The sequence below is a fragment of the Nannospalax galili genome, unplaced genomic scaffold (assembly GCF_000622305.1).
Source record: "Nannospalax galili isolate Female #2095 unplaced genomic scaffold, S.galili_v1.0 scaffold140, whole genome shotgun sequence".
In the NCBI taxonomy this organism is placed as follows: Eukaryota; Metazoa; Chordata; class Mammalia; order Rodentia; family Spalacidae; genus Nannospalax; species Nannospalax galili.
In genome coordinates, this window is record NW_008352267.1 from 1,548,792 (window position 1) to 1,562,399 (window position 13,608).

General features: G+C 37.5%; 1 non-coding gene across 1 annotated transcript; it reads left to right on the forward strand.

The window, feature by feature from the left end:
• Window positions 1-5,985: 5,985 nt before the first annotated feature.
• Window positions 5,986-6,093, forward strand: LOC115066984. The gene has a single exon (XR_003846420.1). It is a non-coding gene; the product is annotated as a U6 spliceosomal RNA (small nuclear RNA).
• Window positions 6,094-13,608: the final 7,515 nt, after the last annotated feature.

Below are 13,608 nucleotides of genomic sequence, written 5' to 3' on the forward strand. Positions count from 1 at the left end.
AAAGGTATTTAACAAAATCCAACATACATTCTTGTTAAAAGTCCTAAAAGGAATTGGTCTAGAGTGATACTTCAACATAATTAAAGCTGTATAAAACAAACCCATAGCCAACATCATCCTAAATGGAGAAAAAACTGGAATCCTTCCCAATAAAAGCTGGGACCAGACGGGGATGTCCACTATCCCCATTCCTTTTCAATACAGTGCTTGAAACCCTTGGCAGAGAAATAAGAAAAGAGAAGGAAATTAAAGGAGTACCAATTGGAAGAGAAGAGGTCAAACTATCCCTATTTGCAGATGATATGATATACTTATGAGATCTCCACAATTCCACTAGAAAACTGATAGAATTGATTAATGCTTTCAGTAAAGTGGCAGGGTACAAAATCTGCTTACAAAAATCAGTAGCCTTTCTATACACCAATAACAAGCAATCAGAAAAAAAAAAAAAAAAAAAAAAAAAAAACACTAGAGGAAACCCTCCCATTATCAATAGACTCAAAAACAAGAAAAAAATTAGGAATAAACCTAAAAAAACATTCAAGATGTCTACAATGAAAATTTCAAAACACTAAAGAAAGAGATAGAGGAAGACACTAGGAGATGGAAAGACCTACCAAGCTCATGGGTTGGTAGAATCAATATTGTGAATATGATCATTTTACCAAAAGAAATTTATAAATTTAATATAATCCCAATCAAAATACCCATGACATTCTTCACAGAGCTTGATGAAATCAGCTTAAAGTTCATGTGGAATCACAAAAGACCTCAGATAGCCAAAGCAATCTTGGGCAAGAAAGACAGTGCTGGGGGCATCACCATACCAAATTATATTACAGTGCTATAGTCATAAAACCAGCATGCTACTGGCACAAAAATAGACATGCAGATCAATGGAGCAAAATAGAAGACCCAAACATGAGTTCATATAATTTCAGCGATCTGGTATTTGACAAAGGTGATAAGAATACACAAAGGAGGAAAGACAGTATCTTCAACAAGTGGTGCTGGCAAAATTGAATCTCCACTGGCAGAAAAATGAAACTTGACCCTTATCTTTCACCCTGCACAAAAGTCAACTCCAAATGGATTGAAGACCTCAATATAAAACCTGAAACTCATAAACTGCTAGAAGACAACATAGGCAGCGCCCTCCAAGTTACGGGCATAGGAATGGACTTTCTAAACTGGACAGCAGCTTCTCACGCAATAAAGCCAATCATCAATAAGAGGCATTTCATGAAATTACAAGTTTTCTGTACAGCAAAAGAAATAACTAAGGAAAGGAAGAGGAAACCCACTCAGTGGGAGAAAATCTTCACTAGATATACATTCAAAAGTGGACTGATATCCAAAATATACAAAGAACTTGAAAGGTAAGAAATAAGAAGATAAATGACCCAATAAAAAGATGGGGGATAGACCTAAACAGAGAGTTCTCAAGGGAAGAAATAAAAATGCCTAAGAAGCACTTTAAAAGGTATTCAACATCCTTAGTAATTATAGTAATGCAAATCAAAACGACTTTGAGATTTCATCTTATTCCAGTCAAATTGGCCAAGATCAAGAGAATGAAAGCCTCCAAATGCTGGAGAGGATGTGGAGAAAGAGGAATGCTCATTCACTACTGGAGTGAATGCAAACTTGTGAAACCACTATGGAAAACAATGTGGAGACCCCTCAACAAACTAAAAATGAACCTACAATATGATCCAGTGAATACCACTCCTTGTCATATATCCAAAGGACTCCTTGTTCTGTAGAGATACTTGTACATCCATGTTTGTTGCTGCTTTCTTCACCATAGCTAAGAAATGGAAACAATGTAAATGTCCTTCAACTGATGAACGGTTAATGAATGTGGTACATCTACTCAATGGAGTTCTACTCAGCACTTAGAAAAGATGAAATTATGAAATTTACAGGTAAATGAATGGAGCCAGAGGGTGTTCTACTACATGAAGTAACATACAGGAAAGCAAGTGATGTATGTTTTCCCTCATTTGTGGAGTATATGTGAGTATATAAATCTGAAGTAACACAAGGAGCCAGGTAAAGGCAAAGGATATACAACTGTAAAGGAAAAGAAACAACCTAAAAGGGAGATAGTATGGAACAGATGTTACCTGAGAGAGGTTGAAAAACCGAGTAATTGGTAGGGAGGAGAGGAGGGAGGGACATGCAAGAGACCAGAATGTGGGGGAGTGAGGGAAGTTGGGGACAGAAAGATGTCAGGAGTTGGGAGGTATTGAGGGTAGGGTGGGAATGGTGGAGGCACTGGTACTGAGAAGGGAGGGAGGAGGGAGGCTGGATGGGAGAAAAAAAGTGGAGAAGAGTGAATCTCTGGGGACTAGGAAACCTAGAGGGAAACGTGATACCCTAAAAACCCTATGAGAAACAAACATACAGTGTTTGAACGTTAATGAGTATGTATACCTAGTAACTACTTAAAAGGGAATGCAGTGTGAGACAGAAGAGACCTCCCTTAGAGAGACAAACATGCCATATAGCACCCATTAAAGAAATTTCTTTTTGCAACAAATGGAGGGTACTGCAGGGTTGCACATCTGATCACTCATAAAGAACATGTGCCTGGGAGATGCCGAGTACACATCTGCAGTAAAATCTCTACAACCAAGACTTGCAGAACACAGTGGAATAAGGGGTAAAGAGAGGACTAATGCATTCCTCAATACTCGCCAGTGAGGTGTCCATGTACATCAGAGTGGGTTACACAACAGAAGGCCTCAGTGGGCCAAGTTTTGGAGAATAAGAGACTGTAGAATGTATGATGGGACTCCTATATGGAACCTCACCCACTCATGGACCATTGCAGATGAGGAGGTGGAAATAGTGTAAGAACCAGGAATGATTAATGAACAAGTGAGGTGGAGATTTCCAAGCCAGTGGAGGCTTGCTAATGTGTGCCCACTGCAGCAGTGGCGTGAAACACAGGACCCCTGTCAGCTCAACCAAACAAGGGCCAGAGGGGAGGTGAGAAAAAAGAGGCAGGTCAGCACTAGATAAAGAACTATTTGAAACTGGTTGCTGGTAGGTGAGGGTGAGCATGACTTGCATAAGATCACAGGATGGGCCGACTAGACTCCAGTGGACATATTTGCACTGAAGGTATTGGGTTACAAAAACCTGAATGAATAGAACTCAGCATGTATGGCCGAGTGCATAGGGTTTGGTGGGGGAATAGGGGAGGGTATGGATGGGGTAGCGGGTCTGGCTGTAAGTGAGAAATAGTGTATGAAATTTTAAAAGCGCAATAAAAAATAATTATGATAAAATAAATAAAACGAAATGTCAACCTATTCTCAGGCCTACTCCCTGATGCAGAAAGTTATTATTCTACTACTCAGTAAAAATCTATCATGCTCTTTTTGTGAAAAAAAAGAAATATATATGAAAACCCAAGCTGAAATGAAGATGGAATTGAAAAGCTCAGTAAGTCAGTTTGAATGACAGGAGAAAGGCTCTCAAACAGATTGAATTGATGGAAAACAGAATATCAGGTCTGGATGACATAGTTGGAAAACTGGACTGCTCAATCAAAACATAGGACAATAAAATTAAAACACAAGAGTGGAATATGCAGGAAATGTGGAACACCATGAAAAGGCAAATTTACCTGTCATAAGTATAGAGGACATAGAAGAAATTGAGGTCATTGGCATTAACCTGTTAGTCACCAAGATTATGGAAGAAAACTTCTCCAAATTATGAAAAAACCTACCAACACAGGTGCAAGAAGCACATTAGAACATCATTTCAACAGGACATAACAGAAACTCCTCACGGAATATCATAGTAAAAAGAATCCATCAAATTACGAGAGGGTACTGAAAGGTGTTAGAGAAAAATGGAATGTTATATATAATGAAAAATCCATCAGAATTGTAGCTGACTTTTCAATGCAAACTATGAAAGCAAAGAAGGCCTGAACCAAAATGTTCCCAATTCTATTGACCATAGATAACAAACTGAAGACATTATGCAGAAAAACTATATTTCAAAGTTGGAGGGAAAGAAAACTTTTTCATGATACCAATAGCCTGAAAGAATTCATGTCGACTAAACCAAACATAGAGAGACTACTCAACAACAAAAAAAGTACTAAAGATAAAAATGACTATACAAAAGAGGTTAAAGAAAGAAAAAATGAAATTACAGGAGTACTAATTGGAAAAGAAGAGGTCAAATTGCAGATGATACAATATTATACATAAGGGATCCCACCAAAAATGGAGAAGAAAACTAGGAGAAATGATCAACCCTTTTTTCAGCAAAGTCACAGGTTAAAAATAAAGTTAGAAAAATCTGTAGCCTTTCTTTATACCAATAACAAGTAGTCAGTGAACGCATTCATGATAACTGTACCCCCATCCACAATTGCTTCAAAAAAAATCTAGGACTAAACTCAAGAAACTAAAGATCTCTACAATTAAATTTTTAAATCTTTGAAAAGAGCAATAGAGAAGGACACCAGGAGATGGAAAGACCTCCTGTATTAATGGACTGATAGAATTAATATTATGGAAATGACCATTCTACTAAAAGCAATTCATAGATTCAAAGCAATGTCAGCTCAAATCCCCATGGCATTTTTCACTGAACTAGAAAAATGGATGCTAATATTAATATGGAAACACATAAAACCCGTGACAGTGAAAGCAATCTTGAGCAATGCTTGGTGAATCACCATAACAGATTCCAAACTGTATTACAGACTTATAGTTATGAATATAGAATGGTACCAGTGTGTGGGGGGAAAGAGACACATAGATAAGTGGATCATAGTAGAAGATGTAAACATGAATGTATGCAATTTCAGTCACCTGATATTTGAAAAAGGTACCAAGAATACATACTGGAGGAAAGACAGCATCTTCAACAAATGCTGAGGTGATAACTGAATCTCCTGGAGAAGACTCACATTAGACCCTGACCTTTCACCCTGAACAAAAGTCAAGTCCAAATGGATAAAACACCTCAATATGAAATATGAAACTCTGATTCTGTTTGAAGAAAATATATGCGGTATCCTGCAAGATATAGGTGTAGAAAATGACTTTCTAAATTGGACATCAGTTGCTCAGTCATTGAGGTAAACAATTGACAATTGGGAACTCATTTAACTGAAAATCACTCTGTATAGCAAAAGAAACATCCAAGTAAGTGAAGAGGGTACCCACTGGCTAGAAAAAATTCTTCACCAGTTACCCATCTGAGAGAGGATGAATATTCAGAATATACAAAGAACACAAAGTAAAGAAATAAGAAAATAAATGACCCAATAAAAAGAGTACCTGAGCAGAGCATTGCCAAAGAAGTAAAATGGCTAATAAATACTTTTAAAACTCCCCAGTATCATTATCAATTACGGAAATGCAAATCAAATTCACTTTATGATTTCAGCTTACCACAGTCAGACTGGCGAAGACCAAGAAAGCAAAAGGAACGAAATGCTGGTGAGGACGTAGACAAAGGGGAGCACTCATTCACTTCCGGAGCATTTGCAAACTCCTGTGAAGACTATTGGAACTGGCGTGAAGAACTCTTTAAAAATTAATAATGAATCTATCATATGATCCAGTTATATCACTCCTTACCATATACCCAAAGGACTCATCCTACTGTAAACATATCTGCACATTTATTTTTGTTGTTTCTCTTTTCTCAATAGTTAAGAAGTGGAAACAACTTAAATGTCCCTCAACTGAATAATGTATACTGAAAGTATAGTATGTTTACACAATAGGATTCTCCTTACTAGTTAAAGAAAGGTGAAATACATGAAATTTCCATTAATAGAATGGAAGTACAAACTGTATTACTAGGTGAAGTAACACAAACTCAGAAAAATAAGAAATGTATGTTCTACCTCCTTTGTGGATCTTAGCACCAAACACTTATATTAGAGTTTCTATCCTGATGTAACCACAAGAGACAGGAAAATGGAAAGAAACCATTGAGGTTTCTCTCTTCAGGAACATATATAACAAAATTGGAACAATACAGAGAAGATCAGCATGTTTCCTGGGCAAGGGTGACATGCAACTTTGTGAAATGTTCCATATTTGGGGGGCTGACTAGACTCCAGTGGATGCATTTACACAGAAGGACACTTGGGTATAAACACCTGAATGAATAGGACTCAGCATAAATGGCAGGGTGCATAGGGTTCAGTGGGGGGATGGAGGAGGCATATGTGGGGCAGGGGTCTGCATTTGAGTGAGAAATTTAAAAAGCTCATTTAAAAAGTTATAGAAGCCTGGGCTGCACAGCCTCCCATGTCCTGGTCCCAGCACCTTCCCTGGCCCAGCACGGGTTGAATCCCCCAGCCTCTTTCACCCTCCCAGCTCCCCAGCAAAGTCTCCCCTCCTAGGCTGGGTACAGGTCCATTTCTTGTCTTGGTACCCCCAGACACCAGAATCAATGCCTTGGCCCAGAGCCACCACTGTTTCCTGATCCTCTGCATCAGGACCAACCTAGTTCCTCCCTACCTTCCCCAGGAACCCTCTGGCCCAGGTCCCCCCTCACCTCCCTTTACTTCCCTGGGTTGAACAGCCTCTGGGTGGCCTGGAACAAGCACCTTTCCTGGTCCCCAGGAGACCTCTGGACCAGGTCCCATCCCCATATCCCTTTGCTTCCTAAGCGGCACAGCCTCCCATGTCCTGCTCTCAGACCTTCCCTGGGTAAATCCAGCATGCCCAGCGTTCCTTGATTACCCCAGCCCCCATTCTCTTTCATCCTCCAAGCCCCCCCCCCAAAGTCTCTCCTCCTAAGCTGGGTACAGGCCCATTTCTTGTCTTGGAACCTCAGATGCCAGGGCTAATCTCTTGACCAGAGCCACTGCTGCTTCCTGATCCTTTGCATCAGGATCAACCCAGTTTCTCCCTGTGGCCACCAGGAAACTTCTATGACTAGTCTCCCCCTCAACTCCCTTTACTTCCCTGGGCAGCACAGCCACCAGGTTCCTGAGACCAGCATCTATCCTGGATCCTTCTCACAGGTCAGACCAGCCCCCAAATTCTTGAGGGAAGAATCTTTCCTGGAGGGACCCAAACCTTAGGAGAAAGCATGATGTCATCTGGGCTTCATCTCACTTGGGCCTCTGTGGGAACACCAGAAGACAAAAGCAATTAGGCTACTCCAATATAAAATCAAAAAAGAGAACCTGAAGCCTAGACCAACCAGCTTTTCATTCTCAAAAAAGTAAACCACAAAGGCACATAAAGTTTACAAAAAGAAGATCTAAACTAAATAAAGAAAGGCTTGAGTCTAACACAAGAATCAGAAATAAGAAGGAAATTCATGTGTCAAAGTCATAAAGAAAAAAATAATAACATGAAAAACCAAAGTAATATATCCCCACCAAGAACCAATAGTCTTCTAGAAGAGTACAATGAGAACTCCCTAGAGATAACACAGGACATGGAACTCAAAAGAAAAATTATAAACATGATAAAAGAATTCAGTGAATTTAAAGAATACACAAAAAAATGAAAACAAAGAATTGAAGGAAGATAGGGATAAACTTCTGAATAAATTCAGAAGAGTTAGAAATATTGAAGAATACTCAGGATGAAATGAAGAAGGAAGTGAAACACTCAGTAAGCTAATTAGAAATGACAGAAGAAAACCTCACCAATACGATGAATGAAATGGAAAACAGAATATCAAGACTGGTAGATAAAGTGGACGAATTAGACCATTAAAGCAAAGATTATGAAAAAATTAAATAAACACAAGAATATGCAAGAATGGAGATGCAAGAATTGTGTAACACCATAAAAATCAAAATGAAACTTATGAATCATAGGCATACAGGACATAGAAAAATCTCAAGATAATGGTATGGAACAGATCTTCAACAGGATTATAGAAGAAAATTTCCCAAAATTAAAGGAAGACATGCCCATACCAATACAAAAAGCACATAGAACACCAAGCAGACAGGACCAGAAGAAACTCTCCACGGCACATCATAATAAAAACACTAAATGTTCAAAACAAAGAGACAATACTGAAAGCTGCAAAAGAAAAACAACAAATCACATATGAAGGAAAACCCATGAGGATTACATCTGACTTTTCATTGCAAACTATGAAAGCCAGAAGAGACTGGACCAAAGTATTTCCAGCTCTAAATGACTACAGATGCCAACCCAGATTACTTTACCCAGTCAAAATGTCTATCATAGTTGAAGGGTAGAAAAATCTTCCATGACATAAATAAGATGAAATAATTTATGTCCACAAACCAACCCTTCATAGAGTTCTTGAAGCAATATAAAGAGCTGAAGAAAGGAATGACTATACACAAGGGGTGATGGAAAGAAATTCAATGAAGTTATAACTGTGGAAATACATCAAGAATGTGAACAGAAATTCATTAGTAGCTTTAAATATCAATGGACTGAACTCCCAAGCTCAATAGATACAGACTAGTTGAATGGATTAAGAAACAAAATCCATCTTTTTGTTGTCTTAAAGAAACTCATCTGGCTTTCAAGGTCAGGCACTACCTTTAAGTGAAAGGATGGAAAAAAATATACCAAGCGAGTGGTACTAAGAAAAAAGCAGGCATTGCAATTCTAGTATCTGAAAAAATAGACTTTAAACTAAAACTAATCAGAAGAGACAAAGATGGCCACTTCATTCTGATCAAAGGAACAGTTAACCAAAGAGATATTACAATCATGAATATATATTCACCAAACTCTGGTGCACCTAACTTCATAAAAACAGTACTACAGGATATTAAGACACAGATTAATCCTAAATCCTAATAGTAGGGGACTTCAACACCCCATTGTCACCATTAGATAGGTCAACAGGACAGAAAATTAACAGAGAGACATCTGAATTACAATACCACAAATCAAATGGACCTAACAGACTCTTCTGAATATTCCACCCAAGCACCAAAGAATACTCATTCTATTCAGTGCCCGATGGGACCTTCTCCAAAACTGACCATGTACTTGGGCACAAAACAAACCTCAACAAATACAAAAAGAATGAAATAACTCCATGCATTGTATCAGACCACAGTACAATAAAGCTTAAAATCAATACCAGAAGAATCCCCAATTACCACATGAACACATGGAGATTAAACAACATACTCCTCAATGATGAATGAGTCAAAGAAGTAATTAAGAAAGAAAGAAAAGTATTTCTGGAACTAAATGAAAAGGACAATAAAACACAATAAAACCTCTGAGACACACTGAAAGCAGTCCTTAGAGGGAAGTTTATTGCTCTGAGTGTCTACATTAAAAAATCAGAAAGATCACAAATAAATGACAACATTGCAACTAAAGACACTTGAAAAGCAACAGCACATGAAACCCAAACCCAGCAGACAAGAAGAAATAACAAAAATCAGAGCAGAAATTAATGAAAAAGAAACAACAAAAACTATAAAAAGAATCAAGGAATCCAAGAGCGGGTTCTTTGAGAAGATAAACAAGACTGATAAACTGCTAGGCCAGTTAACCAAAAGAGAGAAAGAGAACCTCCAATTCAAGAAAATCAGAGATGAAAGGGGAAACATCACAAAAGACACCAAAGTGCTCCAGAACATTATAAGGGAGTACGGTAAACACCCATATGATACTAAATTTGAAAACCTAAAAGAAATGGACAGGTACATAAAAGCGTGGGAACCACTAAAGCTAAACCCAGAAGAGATTAACAGCTTAAACAGACATATAACACATAAGGAAATTGAAACAGTAGTAGAAAACCTCCAGACTAAGATTGAGGAAGACATTAGAAGATGGAAGGGCCTCCCATGCTTATGGACTAGAAGTATTAATATTGTGAAAATGACCATCCTACCAAAAACCATTTGTAGATTCAATGCAATGCCACTCAAAATCCCCAGGACATTTTCCACAGAATTGGAAAAAACATCCTAAGATTCATATGGAAGCACAAAAAACCTCAGAAAGCTGAAGCAACCCAGAGCACAAAGAGCAATACTTGGGGGATTACTATACCAGATTTTAAACTGTATTACAGAGCTATAGTCATAAAAACAACATGTTACTGGAGCAAAAATAGACCTGTAGATCAATGGTACAAAATTGAAGAACCAATTATGAGTACATGTAATTTCAGCCACCTGATATTTGACAAAGGCTTCAAGAACATTCACTAGAGGAAAGACAGTGTGCTCAGCAAATAGTGGTGGCAAAACTGGATAGCCACGTGTAGAAGAATGAAACTAAACCCATATCTTTCACCTTGTACAAAAGTCAGCTCCAAATGGATCAAAGACCTCAATGTGAAGCCTGAAACTCTGAAACTGTTAGAAGAAAATATTGGCAATAACCTACAAAATATAGGTGTAGGAAAGGATTTTCTAAACTGGACATCAACTGCCCAGGGAAAAGGTCAAGAATCAACAAATGGGACCTCATTAAACTAAGAAAGCTTCTGTAAATCAAAAAAAGCAACCAAGGAATTCAAGAGAAAACCCACAGAATGGAGAAAATCTTCACTAGTGACACATCTGACAGAGGTTTATCATCCAGAATATATGACGAACACTAAAAATAAAGTATCAAGAAAGGAAGTAACCCAATTAAAAGATGGGCTAAGGAACAAAAAGAGTTCTCAAAAGAAGAAAGAAAAATGGCTAAGAAGCATCTTAAAAGGTGTTCAACATCACTAGTAATTAGGGAAATGCAAATTAAAACCAGTTTAAGATTTCATCATACCCCAGTCAGACTGGCTAAGATCAAGAGAACAAACAATATCAAATGTTGGAGAGGATGTGGGGAAAGAGGAACACTCAGTCACTGCTGGTGGGACTGCAAGCTTATTCAACCCCTATGGAAAGCTCTGTGGAGAACTCTTAGAAAAAACTACAAATGAGCCTACCATTTCACCCAGTTATAACACTCCTTGACATATACTGAAAGATCTCATCTTATTGCAGAGACACTTGTACATCCATTTTTGTTGCTTGTCTTTTCACAATAGCTAAGAGATGGAAGCAACCTATGTGTCCTTCAACTGACGACTGCATAATGAAAATGTGGTTCATTTATACAATGGGATTTTACTCAGCAGTAAAGAAAGATGAAATCATGAAATTTGCAGGTAAATGTATGGAACTAGAAACTGTTATACTAAGTGATGTAACACAGACTCAGAAAAAAAATGGTATATGTTCTCCCTCATATGTGGACCCTAGCACCAAATCCTTATAAGTGAATATGTATCCAGACATAACTATAGGAACCAGGATAATGAAGAGGAATGAGGGAAGCAAAGGAAAAGAAAGAATCTGAATGATGAAAACTGTAGAAAAAAAGGTGTTAACAAGGGAGATATAGATAATAATGGGATTAAGGGGAGGATGGATGGAAGGTTATAGAACGAACCTAGGGGATAAAGGGAAAGAAGGAGCTCAAGAGAAGTGGGACCATAGAAGAAAGCTATCATTAAGGGAGAAATGGAAAAAATGGGGGCATCTTCAATGGGGAAACCATGGTGGAAAGTGTTAGACATATGAGAGATAAACAATGCCTAGCTAGTTTTAGAAAACCAAAGGAACCACATTAAGCCAACGACGTACTAACAAATTATACAACCAGATCAAAGAATATAATATATGCCTAGGCAAGATCTATCTAAGAGTGTTTCGTTTTTTCCCCAAACTCTACCTACATGGCATATGGTAATTAAAAGCCCCAGATTGGTGGAACTAACCTTCTTGGATGTTTAACAGCCATGCTTTGAAGCCTATACTAATTTTGTCAGAGGGACATAAAGGAAAGTTTATGCTTCTTGCCCTCCTAGGTCAACTAAGTTCCAAGGACCTATGAGCATCTCTCAAAATGTCCTGTAACTGTGGTGAGTCATCTGTACTCTTGAGAAAAGAGGCCATGGAGATATCGCCAAATGGACTTGAACCAGTGTCCAGTCTACAAAGAGGAGGGTCAACACAAAGGAAACATATCCTCCATGCTTCCATGTGAATCCAGCCATAGTTGAACAGGACCTTTGACTTATCTTCACATAGATGGAACTGGTAAAAGAAAGGAGTCAAGGCCTCCTCCCAAGCCAATGTTACCCCTGAGGAAGAGATCCTCAAATGACCTTCAGAGTAAAAATATTTTTTTTTTTTATCTGGGCCAACTGTAGGATCTTAAACACCTAAAAGGAAAATATAACCAAAGATTAATGGGGCCAATATAATATTTAAGAGTCCACGTATAGCTAAAGGCTACATAACAAGAAAAAATGCCAGACAGGAGATACCATCCTTTGAGTTATTGGCCAAAGTGGTGCAAAAGTCACACAGAAAGTAACCCAGCATAGAACTGGGAAAATGAACAGTAGACCCCAATCTTATCTAAAGAATATTGACAACTGATTGGTGCTAGAGGAGAAACAGTTGGTCTTCCTAAAACAAGGATCTTTAGGTAGGCTGACTAGATTTAGCGGATGGACAAGCACTGGATAATGGCTGGGATATCAAGAACACAGTGGACAAGGTTGACAAAGTATATGGGCTCCAGTATGTATGAGGGTGGTGGCTATGGGAGGGTGCCGTTTGGGAAGTGGGTATATAGATGAATAAGATTGTGTGGGATGTTCTCTACGATATACACACAGAAAAATCAACAAATTAAAAAAAAAGATATATATGAAGGATAAGCATAAAAATTTACTTATGTTAAATAGTAGAGGTCATAAATATTACCAGTGAAATCTACTTGATGACCTTATATCCATACTCAGGTATAAGGCTATGAGTGTAACTTAATGTGAGTAGTAATCATCGGATACATAGAGATTAAAGACACATGTGCAAACATCTAAGTAATAGTAGCATTAAAAATGTAGGAAACAGCATATTTTATTTTAAAATGAAATGTAGATCTTCTTTAAAGTGTGAAAACTCATTCAATTTTATATCTTACAGGGTTTATACTGAGTTCACAACTGTATAACTGTATTAATTCAAATGTGAACCTAAAAATTTACAGCCACTTCTGAAAGAGATGTGTCCTTGCTCTGGAGTGTGTTACTGAATATGTTAAAGCTGTAATGAAATGCTTCTTTTAATCATGTGGCTATTAAACTTTTTTAAAAATTAAAAAAATACTACAAAGCATAAAAATGTGCTCCTTAATAATCAGTAGATGTGAAATACATTACCATTGAAATTTACCTGATGACTTTATATCCATGCTCAGACGCCAAGGATCTCAGAAATTAACTGACTCTGACTAGTAATAATCAGATATATAGAGATTAGAAACGCATGTGCAAACATCTTAGTATTAATTGCATTAAAATTGAATTTTTCTGTATGAAACTGTGTATTTTAATAATTAAATGGAGATATTTTAAAAAGTTTAAAAACATTTAATTTTATATCGTTAGGGTTTATACTGAGTACAATATGGTATAACTGTATTAATTCAACTGTAAACCTAAGAATTTGCAGCCAGTTTTCAAAGAGATACATGTTAGCTCTGGAAATTTTTATTGAATATGTCACTGCTGTTGTATTGAAATTCTTCTTCTAATTATGTGGATATTAAATAAATAATTTAAAAGATTAGA